This window comes from Cavia porcellus, unplaced genomic scaffold (genome assembly GCF_034190915.1).
Source record: "Cavia porcellus strain 051 isolate PalLab524CR breed Dunkin Hartley unplaced genomic scaffold, mCavPor4.1 scaffold_2, whole genome shotgun sequence".
Lineage (NCBI taxonomy): Eukaryota > Metazoa > Chordata > Mammalia > Rodentia > Caviidae > Cavia > Cavia porcellus.
In genome coordinates, this window is record NW_026947485.1 from 30356991 (window position 1) to 30380173 (window position 23183).

Genomic DNA, 23183 nt, shown 5'->3' on the forward strand with positions numbered 1-23183 from the left:
CATCACTCTGTCCTTTTCTCAGTCTTCCTTGTTAAGCTCCATTCTGTCTCAGGATCTTTGTACATGCATTCAACACTTGTGAAATGTTTCTGCCCATATTCTAACTCTTCCCCATCCCAGAACTGCAGCTGTAACTGTTCACCTGTTCATGGAAGTAAGTCTCATCTCCCTCTGAATCTCAGCTCAACTCTCTCTGGTCTCCACTACTACTCACTCTCAGGGCATCATAAGCCTCTCTTTCCCTGCACTTAGGAGAGCTGTCCTGGTAGAACTATATTATTTAATCAAAGTTTATTTCCTTGCTACATTTTAAATTCCCCAAAGTGATTAGCACTGTGGAATATAACAATTCCTCAATAAGTGTTAACTGAATGACCTTTTTTTTTTTTTTTACATTATTCTGTGTCACTATATGCCTGCCACCCATTTGTGTACTATTCCTAAAGCTTAGCCCCTGCCAGCCACATCTGACCGTTTTCCAAAATTCATTTAAAAAGTGAAATGGGCATTTATTTCTATTACTTACACCTTGTATATTCATCCATATGTAGCATGATATGAGAGTAAAGATTTTAATATGCTACAAATGATGACCTTCATGTATTACTGAGGTCACGAAACAAAAATATCCTTAGATTATGTCCAGAAAGGCTGAAATAGTAGCCAAAAAAGTGGGAAGATGTAGCAGTATTGAGTATTTATGATTGACTCTGACCTAACTAGAAAAGCCATAACTGAGGAACCCATTTCCTACTTTCTTTCCAGTTGGTGTTTTGGCACTGTCACCACTAAGAAAGAGTCAGACTGAGTGAACAGGAGTCTGCAATTGTCATGTGCCTGTTATAGGCTGATTGCATCCTCCCAAAACTCTACATTGAAGTTCCAACCCCAAGACCTCAAAATGTGACTCTATTTGGAAAGAGAGTCTTTAATGAGGCAATTAGATAAAAAAATGAGGCTATCGGGGTGGGCCCTGGTTCAATATGATCTATTCCAAGAGCAGATCAAGACCCTGGAAGACACTAGGGACTTGCATGCATAGTCATCAGACCCTGTGAGGTCACAGTGGGAATGTGGCCATTGCAAACTGAGAGGAGAGGCCTCTGTGGAAATCAACCCTGCCAGCACTTTGATATTAAATGTCTTTTCTGTAAGAAAATCAATTTCTATTGTCTAAGCCAACCAGCCTGAGATACTGTATTAGGATAGCGCTAGTCAACTAATACAGTACCCACGCTATTTTTGAAGGAAAAGGGAAAGAAACCCCCAGACTTTACAATCCCAGAGGTCATCTTCTACTCCCAATACTGTCCTTCCTTTTTTATATATATATATATATATATATTTTTTTTTATCGGTACCAGGGATCGAACTCACGACTGCCTGCTTGCAAGGCAGGCGCTTTAAGCCGCTGAGCTAAATCCCCAGTCCCTGTCCTTCCTTTTTTGATAAATAAGAACACTGAGGCACAGACCTACAGAGGTACTGGGCCATAATTTCACTCAAGGGCTATCGGCTTCTAAATTCTATATCCTTTGCATGTTATCTCCAGGGCCAAAAGATCAAAGAAATGAACCACACATATAAAAGCAGATTGCATTTTGTTTCTCTTACCCCTTAGAATGGGCAAAATCACCATTTTAACAAAGTTAAAGAACCAGATGCATTTGTATGCATCACTCACATAAAGTGATTGAAATGCTGTGAAACAGATGTGAATAGAAGCTAATTTTGCTTTTTAATGAGCATTTTGACCAGATCAATACTACCAAATATTAAACTGCACAATGCCATGGCTGTTTTAATGAAACTGCCCTGTTGATTGGCTCAACGATGTACTGAGTAGCTAAAAATGTATTTTTTCTTCAAAAGAAGCAGGAGCCTATTATGTAAAATAAAGTCTTAAAAATTAATCACACTGCATAAAGGACAGAACCTGGTCTAGCCTACAAACCACAGAAAGGCAGAAAGAAACAAAATGCAGCTGAATGCTTAATCAGCTGTCTGTCACTTTCTGAATAGTGCCTAATATTCTAATTATTACTCACTACACTGAGAAGAGGCAATTATGGAACAGGGAAGATTGCTTTAATTTTTTTTTTAATTAACCTGCAATTTGGAAGGCCCTTACAAAAAATAATTTCAGTCCCCATACACTGTAAAAGAAAAAAAAAAAAAAGATTAACAGCTAAAATTTAGTTTTCTCCTGTAACACATAAAGAAGCTTTGAAGTTGTATTGACAGATATGACTAACAATTGTAATCACAGAAATAAATTAAGTAAAATGATAATTTGTCTGTCACAATTTACTGAGGGAGAAAAAGTTCAGCACAAGCAGCTGAATTGTGAAGTTCAGAAAAGCGAAAATAGAATCTAGTTTTTAATGAAACGTGGAGCATTATTAATTGGTTTCCTAGCAACAGCCAGGCTAAAATTACTTAACATGTCTGCTCAATCAGATGCAAATTTGAGTGTTATCCCTTAAATGTTGATTATAGTTGGCCTTTTCAGATGCAAATCCAATGTGTAAAGTGAATGTAAATGTTGACAATGCTGATACCAAAAAATCTCCTGATTAACATCATTCTGGTGTTCAGAACCTTAGAGACTCTTCCTTGAAAGGACCTCAAGCTGCCTGGTGGCTAGTCTTGTCTGCCATCTTCTTTTTCCACTTTAGCACTGCCCTCACTCCAGGTAATTATAAGAGATGGCCAGCCAAACAATACCACTGGCCCTCACTGACTGCTCAAGCACTGATTTCTCATCGGTGCTATGGGACAGATGGATGATGCTTTCCAGTTAGAGTTCAAGCAGATGATGCAAGGGCTTGCCAGAGACCAGAGTTGATCTCAGTGTGGTTTTGTAGATAGAACCAGACCTTTGAGAGCAGAGCCATGCAGCTAAAGTCCCTTCAAGACTTCAGCTACACTCTAGGAGTAGTATATACATCCTCAATGGTGTTACCAAGAAGGGTTGAGGGGAGAAGGAGGCAGCCCACTCATAATCACCTCAAGCCACCAAAGCTACTGTGCTAACAATCCCACTCGCATTACAGTGATATGCTCTTCACACTTCTCACTTGTGCAACAAATCTTTATTACAGTTTCTGCTCTTATCAGGCAATAGTGTATGTGCTGGAGACACAGTAGTAAGAAAAAAAAAAACCCTATGCTACTCCTTCTGCATAAATAAATACATAAACAATCACATTTTAGGTGGTGATAAGTATTAGGAAGAAAAAGTAGTAAAGGAAGAAGGGGATGGGTAGGACTCAGGAGTCCTATTTGATAGGTCTAATTAAAACTTTTATACAGACCTAAATGAAAAGGAGCAAGCCAGGCATAGGAGGGGATTGGAGGGAGCAAGCGTGCATCTCCAGGCAGGAGTAAGGGCAGCACAGAGCCCACAGAAGTGATATATGAAGAACAGGAAGGGAAAGGGCTGATAACAGGAAAAGAGTGACTCCAAGCTAAGTTCCTGCAAGTGGGCCAACGACAGTGCGTCCCTAAGCTCCTAGAGACCTTAAGGTACTTCAGGGATGCCACTTTAGGGCAGAGGTTCCCAGCCCAGGCTGCACAGCAGATGAGCTTTTTCTAATTTATAGCTGCTCAGCCTCAGCATTGCCTACATTATGCCCTGAGCTCAGCCTCCTGTAAGGCCAGAATCTAAACTCAAACCCAGTCTCGCCTGCCACTGTCCTGGCTCCACCCTCTCTCCTCTTAAAAAAAATTTTTTTTTCTTCCAGGAAACCAGTTCCTGTGCTAAAATGGTTGAGTATCAATGCTGCAGAGCCACCTAGATACTATTGCAGACCTACAAAAAATGGAGTAAAAGCTTGTCATAAGAAGGAGGAATGAGGAAAGGGCAAGTGCACTGAACTCCAAAAGTCTCACCTTTTCAGGTCAAGGCTAGTGTCTTCTGATGTCCCTATTCAGGGGCAATAGGCCCTGGAAGCCAATAGAAAACTACATTCTCCAAATGATCTTTCCTAGAGGAAGTAGGATGGCTTTTTGGCCAAAGCCTTCCACTGGCGAGTCTCTAAAGAATGAAGAATCAATGAACAATTCATTTAAGATACTCAATCACGAAGGCTCTGGTCTGTCCCACCTAGCAGCTCAGGACATATATTCCAGCTGCTTTTGCCAATTCAAAAGAGCTGCAAACAAGGCCAGGGATTCCCAGACTAATCTTACCAGTGCTGGGTCAAGGGCAAAGGCACATATCCATCTTTCACTGTAGTCCTATTAGCCCTATTAGCCTTTGAAGGCTTTAAGCTTTACTATTAAGTATAAATATCTTTTAGAGTGTAGTTATAAGTATCCAGTGGTGGCCAATCTATGGCACATGTGCTGAAGCCAGCTGTTTGTTATCACTGAAAGCTCTACAAGGTTTACCATCATTGGTAAAGACCATCTCAGGGTAGAATGTGGCTGAGGGCTGAGTTTGGGGCACAAAGATGTGAAAAAAAACCTGTTCAGGTAGGAAGGGACATAATGTATGCGGGAAAGAACCTGTTTTGGGGATGGTGACAATGGCAAGATTTGCAAGGAAAATTGTAGTGCCCAACTGGTAGACAGAAACGTTTTATCAGGCTTGCTTTAATCTATGTTAACCTTTAAAGAGAAACAGCACTGGCACTTAATTTAGCCTAAAAAAAAAGGAAACAAATAGTGCCAGAATTTGGTTTCATCAAACAGAAACACATGTCCAAAAGAAAACACTGCTGATTACCCAATCAGAAAAGGGATACCCTCTAGAAAGTTTCTGATCAGAATTCCAGGAGAAAAGTCAAACAGATGATACATGTGATGAGTCTTGATCCTTGGGACATACCTGCGATGCTAGTGGTTCCCAAAGTGTGTACTAATTCTGGCCACATCTGGAAACTCAGAACTTGGTGGAAATGCATATCCACAGGCCACTCAGCAGACTTAAGAGTATTAGAAATCCGATGAGGGACTCAGTTAGCTATGGTTTAACAAGCCCTCCAGATACTTCTGATGCACACTAAATTTGAAAATTAGCATTTTAGACCAATTCAGAAAGATGATATGTCTCCAAGTTTATATTTAGCACTAACTTGCTGCAAACTGTTTCAATCAACAGGAAACTAAGGATAGCTGGACTGTACCTTCTATAGGATGGCACACATTCAAAGTAAACACACTAATTGTGTGAATTCCCTGACACAATGACTTTTTCAAAAGAATGGAACCACTCAGAACACAAGATGCAGATTTACTGTTTTCTTATGAAAACCAATTGTTCCAGCAAAGAAATACAGTTTCTTAAAGTTATTCTTTAACAAACTGAAGTCTTGGATTTCCTTGTGCAAGACACTTTGAGAATCACTGAGTTCTCCACTACTAGGCTCTCTGGCTTTTCTCAGCCAACCTTGCTAGGGCTCCATCCTCAAGAGCATGAGAGAGAGAGGGTCAGACTCATACAGCAAGACTTTCTGTAAATAAGCCCAAAATGCTTGCTAAATGGATGACTCCCACAATGTCTCATACTTCAGAGAAAATAAGAAAACTTCTCAATCTTTTAGTGAACATGACAATAAAATGAAGATCATACAGATGTATAGTGATTACAAATTTCCAAGATGAAAAAGACATAAGAAGTACTTTAACCATGTATAGATTACTATACACAAAGAGATCTATGAGCAGAAGGAAGACTCTATTATTTAATTACATGCAGGAAACACTTGCAATGCATAATAAAAATGCACATTTCTGGTTACTATCACCAAACATTTTGATTCACTCAGTGTGAGATGGAAATCCAAGAATCTATTGTCTGAGTAAGCATGCACAGGAGATTCTGGTTCAGAGATTTGTTTTTAATTTACCAACACAGTAACTTCTCCAGTTTTTAAGGGATTTTAATAAGGTGTAATAAAAGAAGATTTTTTAACTTAATAAGCAAAGGAAAATAGTATAGCAAAAGAACTGTAAGTTCATTTTTGTCTAAATGTATGCTAAAGTAGTTAAGAAAAAGTTTCTGTCTTTCATCAAGATAATTCTTAAGTAACTTTTTATTACAAAAACTATTCATAATAATTGTAAAAAATTAGAAAAAAATTAAGAGTATAAAGTAACTGTAATTCTTCCATCCAGTGATGACTTGATGTAACTATCCAGATAAGTGCAGGCTCCCATACACACACACACACACACATAATTTTTAAAATAACAGGATCAGAGTATATGCAGTTATCATATGTGTTTCTACATTTGACTATTATCAATGTCTTTACATAACTCCTTGCTTCTTTTATAGATAAAATGATAGAATTCCTAAACACTAGCCCTCTTGGTAAGAATTAAAATGAATATAAAAATGGTTTTATATGATCAAATATCTGCATCATTTGTTCAAGTATACTAAAAAATCTTGCTTTTATTAAGTAATGTAGCATTAATAAGAGTTTATTAGTAACTTTTCCTAGTTTGTTAGCTCATTTTCAGTGGATGCATACATATTTCTTAAGGACTCCAGTATAAATGTGATGCACTGATACATTAATTAAATTTATTAGACCATGGTTTTCCTCATTAAATCCAAAGGGAACCAAGATACTCTATTGGAATGAGACTAAGACTTATCTCTCTTCCTCCAAAAAAAATTTTTAACATGCTCTGAGTCTACAAACTAATTCTCTTCAACCAGGAAGTGCCAGAAATTAAATGCATTTCACAGAATGCACTCATCAGAATCTGAGAGTTGAATTCTTGAATGTTTAGAAATGAGGCACAGGGGCAGGGGGGATTCAGCTCAGTGGCATAAGCACCTGCCTGGCAAGTTCAAGGTTGTGAGTTCAATCCCTAGTAAAAAAAAAAAGGGAATGAGGCACAAAGAATGTGAGTTTCTGTGACTACCCACATCCACACTACCAAGGTCTGGTTTCAGAACACTTACTGAGGTTTCAACACTTTGCTGTCACATGAACACTTAGAAAATCACTAAATTTGTTTCCTCATGTAGGAAATAAGAATACTAAAAATAAAATCACAGCTTATTTATCAAGGGCTTCCTAAGGGCCAGTGGCTTAGGACATGAAGTCCTACGAATTCTCTGCAGCAATCCTGTACTTCAGTGTTCTCAGGAATCTAGCCAGTGTCCTTCTCCCCTCTCCTCCAGCCCTGAAGATTGATCATGCATGTGGGCAAAAGCAAGGCCAGCCCAAGAACACAGAGCGCCCAAGGCAAGACAAACAAGTTGTTAGGCAGTCCTTCCTCCCATCAGAAGAGGGGTTTCACCTGTTATCAACCTCTTGCTGATTGTATAAATACTCTGTAGTTGTTGGGCAGGTCCTTTTCTCCCATCAGGAGAGAGGGGTCCGGCTTTCTGTATTTTGACTCACTTTCATTTCTTCATCCTCCACCATATTCCCCTGAATTCCAAGAGCTGTGCTGGACCCAGCAGGATTGGATGGAATGCCAAACATACGTGTGTTAGCCAAAGAAGAAGACTGATTTAAACTTTCAATATTTGGCCTGGGAACTGCTTAACAATAGAATCTGAAGTGAAGGATCTCTCAATGTCATCTAATAAAGTCAAATTCCTATTCTGGAAAATTCTGCGTGAATGACAGTTGTGAGGGTGATTAGGCATAGTCTCAAATTGGCCTCGCATTACCCTTACCCGGTGAGATTTTTAGAAACACAGCATAAAAGCTTCATGTAAGAGATTCTGATTAAGTCAGTGTTTTTTTGTGGGTTGGTTTATCTGTGTGTTTGTAGTGCTGTGGATTAAGCACAAGCCTCACAAATGATAGGTCTGGTTAAATTTTTAACATAAACTATACAAAGTTTTAAGATGCCCAAAGCCTAGCAGTTTCTAAGCCAGATTACTTGTAATATTAAAAACTTTAATTTTAGTAAGACTGGGAAGAAATCTGCAGTGCAATATGATTGAATCATATGTCAGTGATCTATATATTCACAAAAAGTTTCTTAAAACATGTTATTCATTGCTTTTGCAAAAACCCTTAAAGTGAGTCTATCTGAATATGTACAAAGACTCTCCTTTTACCAAGGTTAGGGAAATAAAAGATGCCAAATCTTTTTCCAAAACCTCCCCTTATATATGTACAACCAAATATTTAAAATCATACTTATGGCTTTTTCCTTCTTTTTTCCCCCCACAAGCAACAAGCAAAACAGACTTTTGGTCCATACAGCCTGGTCTTTGAACATTACCAAGTTCTGTATGCAACATTCTTTTACTCATTCAACAAATGACCAAAATCGGCATTTTTCAATACAAACACAAATCTTCAGGGTTTCTCCCAGAGCAGTATCCTAGAATTTGCATAGGCTTCTGTTATCACTCTCTTAGAGATTCAAATATTGCCTGATTTTTCTAAGTTAACAGAATAGTTCTTTCAAAGTACTGTTAGACATGATTCTTGAAATTCAATGGTATGAAAAATGCCAAGGCACAAGCCTCTAAATTTTTTGTACTAAACTATCAAATCTGGAACATATGGGACAGAGGCTGAGCACATAAAGTACTGGTTCAAAACACACACTCACCCCACTTTGATCATACTGCTCCTATGATCAGATGTTTCTTGGCTCAACATTTCTTATTCGGAATCCCATTGTGAGTATCACTGTATGTAATTTTCCTACTATAGTTGATGAAATGGAATGTAATAAGTGCTCATTTTGAAAACATGTGAGTTACAGGTCACTTGATTACCATTAGAGAATACTAATTAGGGTAAGCAGTATGTGGCGGTCTTGGCCCAAAAGACAGTTAGCAATGAATTCATCAGGGAGAATGAGGCAAGGCTCAGCTAATTTATATTGACCGCAAAAAGAAATCAAGTCCCGTTCCAGAACCAGAACTCATTAAAAGTGCAGCGGGAGAAAAGGGAGCAAAGACTGTTTTGCTTAGAAGCTTAAAGGCTTGTAGGAACAAAGTATTAGGATACTCATAGCTTAGGGGAAACCAGGACTGCTCATAAAGATTTCAAAGGAGTCAACTTCAAGGACAAGGAAGAATTCTTAAGGGTGGTAAGGAGAGGATTAACCAGAAGTTATAAACTAAAGTTACTGCAAAGGCAATTTGAGCTACACATAAGGAAACAATTTTCAGCTGTAATTTTAATTAGGAGCACAGAATGCTCTTCTGTGTAATGATGACCCTTCGTCATTACCATTATTCAGAATTACCCTGTATCCACAGGCACAGCCACATCCAGCATGGAAATTAAACATCGACATGGACAAACAGGCAAACCACAATCTCCTCCTTTTTTTAGTCCTCCAACATCAGGTGAAATTTTCCAAATAAAATACCCAAATGTAGTGAGTTCTCATAGTTTACAGATGATATTCAATATATAAACAACTGATAGATTCTCATCCCCTCCCAGTCTCTGACTTTTCCTGCAGTTCCTGACTATGGACCTCCCTGCTCCTGTGGCAGAAGCAGCCAAAGAATCTCTATGGATATACTCAGGAATTTTGAGAGAATCTATGAGCAGATGAAAGGAAGCAGCCCTAGAGTAGACACTGGTGTAACCATCAAGGCCCAGCAAACAAGGCTGGCTCTCTCATTTCCAAAAACGTTATCCTCCAAACTCCTCAAATGCTTTTCTCATTTACATTTTACTACCTTATTCATTAAAACAAGATTCATTAGGCTTAACACTAAAAAAACACAAATAATATTTTAGTGGGCCAGATCCTATCAGTTATTTACATGATGAGTCAAATTCAGCTTCCTACCAGCAGCTATGATTGCCTTGAAAAAAATTAAGAGTTTTGATTAAAAAGGGAAGGAAGAAAAAGTTAAACCTAGAAAACAGAGTATTAGAAGGAAATGGCACAGAAGGGTACCACAATAGAGGGTTAAAAAAAAAAAACCCAGTGGCTCTTAAGTATATTTATCTGTGCCCTAGGTAACTGTGCAAATTTTGTTTACTTTTTAAAATCTACCAGGAGGCTCCAGACAACAAAATAGAGGGGTTTTTTTCCTTTCTTTTTTCTGTACTCAGCAGCCACATTCTTTCAGAATCAGAGTTCAACTTAACATTAACACTAGAATTGAGCTTCAACTTGATGGAACTGGTCTTTGGAACCCGTTGGCTGTAGGGACTTTACTGTGGCATACCAGGACCCCAGCTCCTTCTAATCGCACCATGATGTTATTCACAAGTATTACAGCCACTAGAGTCTTCTTTCTCTTTCTTGAGCAGGGCAACTTGTTCTTACCTGAGGGCCTCTGTACTTGCTGCTTCCTCTGCCAAGAACAGTCTTGTTTCAGAGCATTCTCATCACTCTTAGCTCAGAATAGACTTTACCTCTTGCAGTGAGCCTTCCCTACCACTCACTGAACCACTACTGTCCCATCTGCCACTCTGAAAACATATATATGCCTTTCTCTATAGGTCCTGTTACATATTTTATTTCCTTTTTAGCACTTAAAGGCAAATCAGAAACACTGTCATTTATTTATTTACTTGTGTATCATCTGTCTTCCTCGCTAAATCTCAAAAGTCGTGAAGGCATGTGGTGGCAGTGCCTGGCAGGTCCTCAGTGTGCCATGAGCAGATTGTTTAAAAAAGCTTTTGAACAACCATACTAGACACCAACTCTGTTTTGTTCATTTGTTTGTTTTTAACTTGGAGAGTTCTCCATTATAAACCAATTCAAAGGTATAGCTAATAAAAATCTCTAACTAGATATTCCCAGTTCTATAGCTGAGTCTCTAGTGATGGTTTAAATTTACCAGTATTTTGTCTTTTACTAAAGAAATACAGCAGGACTCTGAATCCAGTAAGACCTAAGTCTAAGTGAATTATTTACTTTTTATGCCCAAATGGCTTACTTTAATTAGTTTAAAAATAGGAGCCTACAGTAATACAAGCTTCATGGTACAGAAATTCCCAAGATATAAGAAGAAATGGCTGAAAATTGTGTGTGTATAGATTGGTAACACTTACAGCATCTGGTTCAGTCATTTTTTTATACTACCATTGTGTTATGGTTTGTGGCTGGATGTTCCCCCAAAGCCTCAGGTGGTAATGGGCAGGGGTGGGCTTTTCAGAGGCAGCTGAATCTAGATTCTGTGATTGGTTCTTTGTTTAGTGCTGGGACTGGTGGTGTGCGTGCTGCATCTGTTCTTGCAGGGGTAGTCTGCATATGATACAAGGGAGGAAAGGAGGCTCTCTTCCACCATTTTGCTCTTGTTGCTTTTACTGTCTTCTGCCACCATGAACTGCTGCCCCTCTGCCATGCCACCCTTGCCTTGGAGCCAGCTGATATGGACTTAAATCTCTACAAACTGTGAGTCATATAAACCTTTCCTTTCTTAACTTTGGGTACTGAGTATTTTGTCTCAGCAATCAGAGAAAAGTAGCTAAGACACGTTGATTATCTTCTACCTTTTAGTTATTTATATTTATATTATTTCTTGAAGTCTAAGTTTCTTGAGGGGTAGGACTCAAGTCTGATTCCACTTACCTTCCAGATACCCAGCATTATGCTTTACATACACAGGTGCTAAATAAATCTCAAGTGAATACTTTTACTATTATTTGACATTTCTAAACTATGAAATAGCCTATGAGTAGCAGTTTTCCTAAGTGGTAACTGGGTAATTGTGATGGCTAATTTTGATTGTCAACTTGTTTGAACTGTGAAATACCTAGGAAACTAGTAAAGCACATTTCTGGGTGTGTCTGTGAGGGTGTTTCCAGGTATGACTGGCATGTGGCAGCTCGGCACACTGAATGGGGAGACCTGCCTGAATGTGGGAAGCGCCATCCTATAGGGTGAGCGCCTAGATGGAACAAAAGTGGAAGGAGGAGGAAGTTCACCAGCACATACTCTCTCACTCTCTCCCTGCTTCTTCACTACCATGAAGTAAGCAGCTTTCCTTGCTACACCCTTCCTCTGTGATGTTTCTGCCTTGCCACGAGCCTAAACGTAATGCAGCCAGTAGACCATGGATTCAACCTCTGGAACAGTGAGCCAAAATAAACCTTTATTCTTTTAAATTATGTTTCTTGAGTATTTTGTCACAGCAACAGAAAGTTACGTAAGTTACCACAGTAATTCAGTGGAAGCATATTTCCCTTATAGTATAGTAACATTTTAAATTACTATTACTATTAAAATGGAGACTATTTTAAAACTAAACATGCATGTATTACACTTCATACACACAAAACCACAGACAATCAAAAATTAAACATGGAAATTTAAATATGCAAAGTTTGAGTATCAAAGTTTGTGTTTCTCAAACTAAAGAGCACTTTCTCCTCAGCAGGCTACATACCTAACATCAGAGCCGTATTACTACTACAAACACTGACACGGCAGATGTGACACACAGCTTTCACTCTGCAGCACAAAATATATTGTTTCATATGCCCTATATGTTTTTACAAATTTTACAACTGTTTCTATGTTAGTTAATTGCTAATAAGAGCAAACAACATCTTGCCATGTGTTCAACCACATGTTCTTTTGCTATTTTAATAAGAACTGGCCTGGGTTTATAGCAAAATAACTTTATTTAGGACTTTCTGCCAAAATCTTATCTGATAGCACCCCCCACACATGGACATCTGGGGATGACATTTTGAGGCACTGTTTTTGAGATGTTTTCAAAGGCAAATGACAGCTTCAAGACAAGCAATTACTTTTAAAGTCTGATCAATAATGAAGAGCATGACTGTAAAATGCCTCAAAAACTTATTTCAGGCTAAGGCAAAGTGACATTTATAGCAACACTAAAAAGAAAATACTTACAAACAAGTTGATGGTGTTCTGGCTAAGGAGGTGGCACTAATACAAAGTACTCTGTATCTATATATCTAAGTAGAAGAAGTTATCAACCAATTCATCTCTAATCCTTTTCCTGTATTAACAGTTTGTGCTAATGTACTAGCTCTCCTATTTTAAGCAACTCCTTGTGATGAAGTATCTGCAAGCTGCTGAGATTGGCAACTATACAATACCTTTCTCTGTTCTTTCTGTTTCACCTCTAGGGGTTAAAAAAATGTCCTGTTTTCAAAATATATGGATACCCACTGCCAATCTATAGTGCTGCTATGGAAGCCAAAAACATAATAACAGTGAGCATAATCATAGCAAGAACTAATTACTAAACATTCTTGGTGTCAGGTATGGTGCTGAATGTTTTGTATTTATGATCTCATCAAACCTTTCAACTAAATGAAGAATGTCCATTTTCCCTGTTTTGCAGATGAAGAACTGGGACACAGAGTTTAAGTCACTAGTTTAAGATATTAAAAGCTAACAATAAGTGGTAGATCTGGGATTCACACTCACTTTCTCTAACTCTAACCCAAAACCTTATGTACCACACAACATGATTTTTGTACTCCTTTGATCTCTTTGATAAAACATCAACCTCTCTTGAGAAAGACAAGATAGAACCATGGAAGGATCTGGCCTGTGTCTCTCCAGCAAGGCTAAGTCTAGAAACTGTGTTCATAATCAGTAGAAACCATTACCTTAGTTGAGACAGAGCTAAGCTGGGCTGCTTAGGCAAGAGACTGAGTGCATAGCATGACTGGCCAGCATAAATCTACCAATGTACAGTGAGTATCTACTGTATACTTGCCATTGCAAAACACGCCTGAACTTTAGAGATAAACCTCAGAATCCTTATCCTCATGGTGTCTGTAGTCTGGGGAGCGACAAAAATCAGTAGAAATAACAATAGAAACACTGTATGACAGACAAGACCCAATTCTAACCCAAGTACAAATGTTCTGCCACGATAGCATGTGTGGACCCTGGCTACACTGAGGAGAGCAGAGGGGCTGCAGGAAGGCTTCCCCAAGAGCCCCCAAGGGAGCTGGCAGAGGGAGGGAAGCAACTGAGGTGGAACTGAAAGTAGGTGGTTCTTCTCACTCCGCGTCTGAAAGGATGAGGATTCAGGGCCAGAAAGGGCAACAGCTAACACTATGTGCTCACTCATTGCCAGGACCTGTACAAAAGCACTTGCTGCCCCAGAAGCCATAAGCCAGGTGCCCTGATGCCATCTTACAGGTGGTAGCGGAGGTGTGGGAATGGCAGTGACCTGTCTAAAGCTGCTCAGTAGTGAAGGAGGCAGGGCTGGGCGTGGGGTTCAGGACATACCACTCCCAGCACAGTGTGGCCTCGTGGACTTAGCAGGCTCCTGAGGTGAGGAAGGAACAACTCAAAAAGGAACTGATACAGAGACTCAGCATGACCCAATTTGTGTCTTAGAATGCCACACTCACAGCAGCATGATAATAAGGAGTGGTGGGCCAGAGGTACAGAGGCCAACTAACTGCTGAGACAGATCATTTTCTTTGTGCTCAGACTTCTTCAGCTTGTTGATAGCTTTTCTTTCCTATTACCAGTTGCCCTTCACAAGCCTGCAATATTCTAAAACAAGAAAGGTAAAGTCTACTTGGGACAAGTGATCCTTGGCAGACCAGAATGATTTCCCCACTGCTTCCTCCATCTCCCCAATAGTACTTGTTGCAGGCCTCGTAAGTACTTCTTTGCAAGTGCTTCGCCCCTCTGATGAACTGTGCATAACTCGTCCGTTTCGATTCCCAGAATACAGGTGGTCATACCTCCCCAGTAGTGTCTCTACTTTCCACCAATGCTGTTTCTCAATGGCCATTACTTGGGTGGTGTTGTCACATAGCCAGGAACTCAGGATGGCCAATGGATCCTTTGAGATCATCTGGCAGACAGGACTGACTTGGTAACACGAAAGAGTATATTGTAGCCATATGTTGAGAATCAAGAGGAACTGAGAGCCCAAAGGGATACTATTATTAATACTAAATAATATTTACTTGGTACTTATAACATCTTTAACACTTTTCCAAGAACTTTTCATGTTTATTATAGATTGTCCTCCAAAGGACCGTGTGTTAAGACTTGGTCCCTAGGTGCTCTTGACAAGTGGAACCTTTAGGAGGCAGGGCCTTGTGAAAGGAAGACAGGTCCTGGGGGTGAGTGTGCTTTTAAGAGACATTAAGATCCAGTCCCTTTCTCTTTCTGCTTCTGGCTGCCATGAGATAAACAGACCTTTGTCTCATACTCCAATTATGCACTCCTGTGCCACCCACCACAGCCTTGAAGCATTGGAACCAAATAACCATCAACTGAATCTCTGAAACTATAAACCAAAATAAAGTTTTCTTCCTTTAAATTGACTGTCTCAAGTGTTTTATCATAGGTGACTAACAATTATTATGACAACCTCATGAACAGATACAATTTTACCCATTTTCCCATCAGGAAGACTGAGAGATTGGCAGGCTACATAGTAAGCAGGAGAGCCAGAACTCATATCAAGAAAATAAAATTCAGATACCACAATGTTAACTATTATCTTCTGCTGTGTATCAAGAGAAAAAGGAGACAGATCTATGTTCCAGAACCAGACCTATAACTTCTACAAAGCAAGGAGATATAACCTCTCCACGGGGGATATTTATTATAAGAAGGAAATATAATAAGATAAAACAGTGTGCTTTCAAAATGTGAAAAGTGATAGAAGTCATAATGGCGATGGGAGTTATAAAATACCCTCATTTCTACGGCTCAATGCACAAATGCACCCAAGTAAAAAAAGGCACAGAGAACAAGTTAATAATGGCCTAAATATACAGACATAGCTTCAAATTCAACCTACTATTAATTAATTTATGTATTGCCACTAGGGAGGAGGCAGTTGGTATTAAGTTAGATTAAATTATGGAGACGCTTCAGTATTGCTGTGACTGTTTCAACAGTAATTATTAAGTTGCTCTGCCTTCCTTCCCATTTAAAAAGCTCTTTATTCTCATTCTCATAATACTTTGCCGTTCACCTGTCACCAGCTTCTTTTGACAGGCATGACAAGCTTTTCAGATTAGACTAAAGATCTTTTTAAACAGAAAAAAGGAAATCATATTTGTAAATCCTAGTAGGCTTCTGATCCAAACCTGATCTTTGAAAAAATTTTTGCCTCTCATTGAGCACACACCTAGAATCCCTGAAGCAAACTGTGGACAGTGACTATAACATACTGAATTATGAGTTTTAAGACACTGGGCCCAGGGCCAGACTTACCAAACTAAGGGAGTTTGTCCTCAGTTTCTAGATCTATAAAACAGAGGCATCTGCACTAAACACCTCCCAGGGATGGCTAGTGGCTCAAATTAAATGACATACAGAATGTAAGGCTGTTTGGGAACTGCATCACACCATGGTGAATAAATAAGTTAACTGTTAGTTAGGTCAGAGTAAACCTGAAGTGGAAGGACTGATCTGATGCCTGACCCTGAGCATCTCTAAGAGGCCTGGTCCTAATCTTGCTTCACTGAGACAAATTTCACCACTCCCTTTAGTGACAACTAACTCTGGTTATACTCTGCCAGAACATGGATTTGTAGGCTCTTGTCAGTTGTTGATGACCTGGAGGACCATCGACTGTCTGGTCCATAAAGTGACTAACATCTTTCTAAGAAAAGACCCAACCAGGCTCTCTGCAAGGGTTGCTTCTTCTCTGTCTCATTAAGCACTGTCATGAGTTGAACTGTGTGCCATACAGACCCTCAAAGTCTGTATGGCAAAGTCCTAATGCCTATTACCTCAAACAACTTGATTTGGAAACAGGATCCACATGGAATTAGTTAAGATGAGATCATTAGAGTGGTCCTCTACTCCGATATACCTGGTGTCCTTATGAAAAGGAGATATTTAGACACAGAGACAGGTGCTCAAGAAGAACATGACACAAAGATCAGAGGTAAGCTTCACCACGGGAGAATCTAGCAGAAGTTTGGAGAGGACCTGAAATAGATCCCTTACCCTTCAGGAGAGCACAGCCTGCCTACACCTGGATGCCTACTTACTCTAGTCTCTAGAACTGTGAAACAATACATTTCTGTGTTAAGCTACTTGATTTATAGTACTTTGTTATAGTGGCCTTAGGAAACTATATTCAATATTTGTTCTCTGGTCACCCCGCACTTGGTGGTTCATTTGTTTAACTATATTTATTGGAGAAAAGGATGAAGAAAACAACCTCAAGGATCCTGGAGTCAATTAAGAGACCATATGGATAAACACAAATAATGGTCCCCTAGATATGCTGAGGTATAGTGTGAGGAAAAGTGGCGGAGGGAATAACGCTACATGAGGGTAGCTTTATTTCTGAAAATGGAAGCAAGTAGGGGACGGTGGCAGAAAGAATTAGTTATTCTGACAAGATGAGTCTTTGAGGACCTCCAGTTCCAGTAATGGCTGAACGAAGTCAGAAGTTTTAGTTGCCCAGAACCCAGGCAGAGAAAGGCGACTGGGGTATCAATATAACAACAGCTCATAGAGACAAAAATATTCGTTATAGTATTTTTATGTAGTCTAGGAAACATACACTTACCAGGTCCAAACTCTGACCCCACTGAGATTCTAACTCAGTAGATCTAAGAGAGCCTATGCATGCCCCTAAACATCCCACCAGGGATTTAATGTGCAGCTCCCCAGTGGTCTCTAGTGGAGCTTCCCAAAACTTCTCCAGTGTTGGCACATGTGGTAAATAATAACTTGTGTGCAACACAATGAATTAAAGTGGAGGTAATGAGGCAGTATCTATGTGGAGGTTGATGAAAAACATCAATTACTATTTTATGTAACATTATTTAAGAAAAATAAAATACTAGGAAAGTAACCAATATATTTTTTATAAATACTCCAAATACAATCTTTTGAAATCATTTAACTGCAAAGGGAGCCATGCAAATGATGTTCAAGTACAATTTAAACTGCTGTATCTTTTTGTATGGCTATAAAAAGTGCCCCATGCTTTAACACAGAGAGAAATTGACAGCTATGAATATCTGATGGCGCATGTGAAACTCATTCATGGTTAGGAAGTTCTTGGTTATGTTATGCTATCCCAGCTTTTAATTTGGGGTAGAACAAAAATTCAAAGGCTCAAATATGCAACCACAGCCTGTATCCTGTTACAGTGAAATACCAAGCCAAATGTTAAATAAAAAGTTGATCTTGACACAACTCATAGACATGTGACTTCTAGAAAGTTTAAATTAACAAACAAAGTGAACAGGCAGCTCCTATATGGGAAGTCTGGCAGCCACGAAAAGTTTACAAAAAGATTTTTAAAAGGCTCAGCTTTCTGAGCTATAGAGGTGAAGTCTAAGAATTTTCTCAGGTTCTGTAGGTACACAGTGATGGAATGCCAGAATATTCCTGTAAGGTGTTGGTAAGAAGCCAACACAATTCAAACCAGGCCAGTTTCCTCAGCGGAGTAGACAGAGGGAAACTATCATGAGTAAGGTCAAGTCAATTTGAATGAGATGGTTAATTCAACTTTTATATTTATATTTTATAGTCACAAGATCAAACTAGACTTTTTCAATAAAGCATGCTTTAAGAACTAGAAGTCTTCCATACTATCAGGCACAGAAAAAAAAATAAAAATATAATAACATTCCTGGATTTTGGTACAAATGTTCATACAAAATAAATTTAGCAGTTACTGCAACTTGACCCTCAAAAAAATAACATTGACAGATACTTTAAATATTTTCAGTTATCTTAATCTGTAACTTTCATATTTTTGACATGTAGTAAGAAATAATTTTACTGTTTCAAACAGCATACTTGCATGCATAAAACTGAAAAATATTTCACGTGACATTCTTTTCTAATTTTTCTTTATCATCCCTTGCATGCTAAGCACGTACTCTACCACTGAGCTATACATCTAGTGCATACTTTTCTTTAAAAATATTTTAAATATAATGTGATCACATTGACTTACAACCTACTTTTGGGTATACATGAAGAGACTACAGTCAGAACAATAAAAGTTAATTAAATTATAGTACATCTACAGAGTGAAATACTACGTTAGGCATGTGCTAGCTATCCCATCATGATGACAAAATACCTGGAAGAATTAACTTACTAGTAGGAAGGACTTATTTTGGTTCACAGTTTCAGAGGCTTCAGCTCATAGTTATTTGGCCCTGTAGGCTTGGGCCTGCGGCAGCACAGTATACCACAGTAGGAAGCCTGTTCACCTTAAAGCAGCCAGGAAGCAAACAGAAGAGGAGTTGAGTCCCAGTATCCTCTTCGAGCACAGGCTCCAGGAGACCTAATATTTTTCCACTGCACACTGCCCCTGAAAAGTTCCACCTGCTCAATATAGCACCACAGATTAGAGAACAAGCCTTCAACACATGGGCCTCTGCGGGACATTCAAGTTCCACAAATTCTAGCAAGTTGAGAGGAATGAGGTTGCTTGTGATGAATGATTTTCAAGAAAGATTAAACAAAAATAATTTTAAAATATGAAGGCTCACTTTCTAATATATTAAACATCTTCCCTCCTTTGTTAATGGGACACAAACAATCACAAAAGCAGAATTTCTTAAATGTTACTGCAATAATAGGTCCGGGTAGAATTCCTGGGCTTCTGACGTGGTAGGTTTAGAGAGATGCTCAGAAAGCAGTATTTTTCACCAGTAACCTCCCCCCGCCCCGCCACACACACAGATGCATGCACACATGCTGTAACTCTAACACAAGAGGTCTGTCTGAGCAGCACACTATGGGAGCTACTTACTCAGCCTCGGCAGCAGGGGCCAGATTGTAAACTACACATGATGGCCATTCCCCCATGCCTGAAACTTCAGTCTTTAGAGCCCAATGATAGGGGAATTGTCCCTGAGACTCACTGAGGTGCCTCCACTTAAAATGAAGCTCTAGTCTCTCACAGCAGGAGTAAGTTCTTGGGGCTGCAGTGGTGGTAACTCCGTAAGTGCAGAAACTCAAAGCCTTCTTACGGTGGGCACCCTTCCTCCTGTCTCCCCATTTTTACCCCCTAGCAGAAGACACTTCAATAAGAAGCCAAGTATGGCAAAAGGCCCTAGTACTGAGTGAGGTTTCTCACTGTATTTGCCCCTCAGAGCCAGGACATTTCCCAGGACTCTGACAGCCCATATAGCCGTTTGTGGATCTTGAAAGAGTTATCTCTTCTTCAGGGTAGAAGTGAAACCCAGTTGGGATGCAGGACATGGTTAGCAGAAAGTAGGCTGGATTTCTGCATCCCTAGCCCCTTTTGCACATGTATGCACAGAAAACAACATCCAGAGGGGTGCCAGAGGCAGTGTCATCTTTGCACTGTTAACCTTGGCCTATGACTTAACCTGTTCCAGGTATATAAATTACAGGCATTGTGGCTGGAATAGAAAGAGCACTGTATTAGAAATAAGCGGAGATTTCCGTACAACCTTACCTCCAACCAGCTGCTGGGCACACTATGCTGGTCCAGTTTGTAGTCTGAGAGACAGAATGAAGAGTTTTGTCTAACCCTCTGGGTCCGGCCTCATCTTCTATCACTGCACACCGCCTCCTGCACATCTACACTGACTGAACCATTTCTGCCTCCAGAAGCCACCAAACAATCTTTGATGACTCTGGCCTTCCTTGCAGTGCTGCTCCCTGCTTGGAGAGCCTCTTCTGATACATGTCATCTTGCTGGAACATCCTAGTTCAAGGTTACGTCTTTCTGTTTAAGCCCTCCCTGACTTGTTCAGGTACTGCCTCTTTTCCCCACACCCTGAACACAGACACCCTCTCCTTACATCAAGTGTATACTGTCTGGTAGTTCTGTCTTCCCGTGATGTGTACGTACCACACCTTTTGGAAAAGAAGTTCTGCTGGCAGCACAGTACTGGGTACACAACATGCTCAGCATTCAACAGAGGAATCAGTATGTAGAGGATGTTGCTCCATCTGCCAGCAGTGGTTGAAATGTCATACTGTACCAAGGAGAATGAACATTACCTATGCCCATTTTTTAGAATTACAGATGGACCCTTTAAGTATAAGAGAAAATGATGTCATCCATAAAAGAAACTTACGGCATATTCTCAATACAGGCAGACTGGCATTTAAAAAACGTAAGCGAGTTAATGTTTATATTTTATGATGTCTCTCCTACTGACACGTAAGCTTCAGGAAGCCAAATTCATTCACTGCTGAATGCCAATACCTAAAGCAGTACATAAAGTCCACAAGGTGATCTGTGAAAAGTTGCTGAACGAAAGAATGTATAAACTAACAAATAAGCTTATGGAGATTGAAGTTCCTGGATGAGGAAAGGGAAAGAACTTGGAACAAGTTCTGCATTGGCAAACAGTCTACATTGCTTTTATGATCATTCATCAGTATTCCCTGGATACAGACAGTACTATCCTCCCATTTTTAAGATAAGGGAGCTCACACTTAAGGTTACTCGGCAAGTCTACTTCAGACTCAATACTTAGCCCCTAGCTAGTACTAAGAATAAGATTAAAGATACAGCCGATTTCCAAAGGTTGAAATACTAGAAGAAATAAAAGAGTTGGAAGCATGGGACCAAAAAAGCTCCGCAGATATTCTTAGCATCAAAAGAGAAACAGACTGTTCTGTCTGGAATGGTAAGTTCTCTGTGTGTACACTGCATTATTCAGTCATCAATTTCCCCAGCTCTGAGAGGCAGACATCTGCGGGAAACAATGGAGCTGCAGTCTCACTCCAGAGTCTCAGGCTCTGCCTGCCAATCAGCAGGGACACCACTCTGTCCCCGAGAGGCTGGGGTTCTTCCCTGCCAGGGTCCCCACAGTCTGTTTACAAAGAGTTGGAAGAGGAAAGAGAATAAAACACTAATTTAATAAAAAATCAAATCAAATAAGCAATGGACTGACATTGAAAATAAATATATATAATCCCGGTATAATCATTTAGTAGAAAATGTGCTCATTCATTTTATAAATGAGACTAAATTTTTAAAAACAAACACGGACAGATGGATAAAGATTCCTAATTCTTCTAATTCAGGCTTTTTAAATCAAGATTAAATTTTCTGGAAAATGGCACTTGATTTCCCAGCATTATTACTCATATTCCAAGAAGAAAAGAGTAAAACGCAAATGTTGATGAAATTTAGAAATTAATTTTGGTTGGTCTTTTTCAATTTACTTTTCACTTAGTTTGGGAAATGAGATCACTTTCTATTCTTCATTAAAATTAAAATCAAACATATTCAATACTCCTAGGAGGTCAGAAGTCATTGAAAGTTCGCACTGCTAAACGAGGAACTAAGGAACCAAGATAGCCCTATCCTTGCTATCTTCTAAACCTGATCTCTATTTCAGCAAATGAAAAGACCAAGGGAAATGTAGCTAAGATGTTCTGGGCACCAAAAGGTCTCTAAGACGAGGTTCACATCTTTAACTTTTGTTTTTCTGAGTATGGTGGCCATGATATTAGGAGGGCATGCCTCCCAAAATAATGAAGGTAAATATAAAAGCATACCTAAGCACACACTGAAATGGAGACAGGGAAGTTAAAAGCTGATATGCCTTGACCCTGAAGCTTAATCATCAATAATCTTAACTCTAAGTAATGTCAGATGATGTCATTTTTAACGTTTAGTACAGTAATTTCTTGGAGGCATCCAACAAATAATACCATTCTGATAATGGTTTGGTAATAATTTATCTTCAAAAGTAGAAGTTGACTCCTTAAGTTTTACTGATAAGAATTTACATACAATGTATCCATTTCTAAGTGTAAACTTTGATGGGTGATGGCAAATTTATACAGTGCGGTAATCATTACCATAATTTACAAAAAAACCAGCATGTGCGAGACTCCATAAAAGCTCCTTTGTAGTCCTATGGTGGTGCATGCCTCCTGCAATCTCCGCACTCTGGGAGCTGAGATGGGATTGTAAGTGTAAGCCTAGCCTGGGCATTTTAGCAACAATCTGTCTCAAAATTTAAAAATTAAGGTGGATGGGAGGCAGGGATGCATATCAGTGCAAAACCCCAATGCCTGGTACTAGAAGAAAAAAATTTCCCTTGTGTCTCTTTGTAGGCAATGTCCCTCTCCCATGCTAGGACCCTGACAATCTCTGATCTTTTTTTATCCCTATAGTTTTGCCTTTTCTAGAATTTCATATACAATAAAATTACACTGCATATTAATCTCTGTGTCTGGCTTCTTTCACTCAGTATCATGGTTTTGAGTTTCATGCATGGCACAATGTGGATGAAGAGTTTGTTTCTTTTTATTGCAAAGCAGTTTTCCTGTTGTCTACATCAATTTTATATTCTTCTGAGAAGCCCTAAAATAAGATCTGT

At 39.3% G+C, this 23183-nt stretch overlaps 1 protein-coding gene and 1 long non-coding RNA gene across 4 annotated transcripts in view; both read right to left on the minus strand.

Annotated features, from left to right (window-relative positions):
• The window catches only part of Jazf1 (JAZF zinc finger 1), a 326310-nt gene that overhangs the window by 269202 nt on the left and 33925 nt on the right, over positions 1 to 23183 (minus strand). The gene's annotated exons all lie outside the window — the stretch shown is intronic.
• The window catches only part of LOC134473970 (uncharacterized), a 96505-nt gene that overhangs the window by 40002 nt on the left and 33320 nt on the right, over positions 1 to 23183 (minus strand). The window contains exon 1 of the long non-coding RNA XR_010044481.1: positions 1 to 23183. This exon is cut by the window's right edge and continues 33320 nt beyond it. This is a non-coding gene — a long non-coding RNA (uncharacterized LOC134473970).